Below are 254 nucleotides of genomic sequence, written 5' to 3'. Positions count from 1 at the left end.
ATTAAAAAAGTCGCTTTTCACAGGACACGATATAAAACAAAGTAATATGAAAAGAATCCCCCCCCCCCGCCGACTCCTTGATCCCCCATCAGCTGAGATGCTAATCGGAGAGGCGGAGAGCCGCCGCTTGCGAAGCTGCTCTTTGCATCAGCCATTCATTTAAGGGCCAAAAGTTTGAATAATTATGGAATATATTAAAAGTTAATGAATGAAGTGATTTGGCCCCTGAAAAGGCCTAGGAGCGCTGCAGGGTT

Source organism: Penaeus monodon, chromosome 15 (assembly GCF_015228065.2).
Source record: "Penaeus monodon isolate SGIC_2016 chromosome 15, NSTDA_Pmon_1, whole genome shotgun sequence".
Taxonomy (NCBI): Eukaryota; Metazoa; Arthropoda; class Malacostraca; order Decapoda; family Penaeidae; genus Penaeus; species Penaeus monodon.
Note: the sequence above shows the minus strand (reverse complement) of the source record.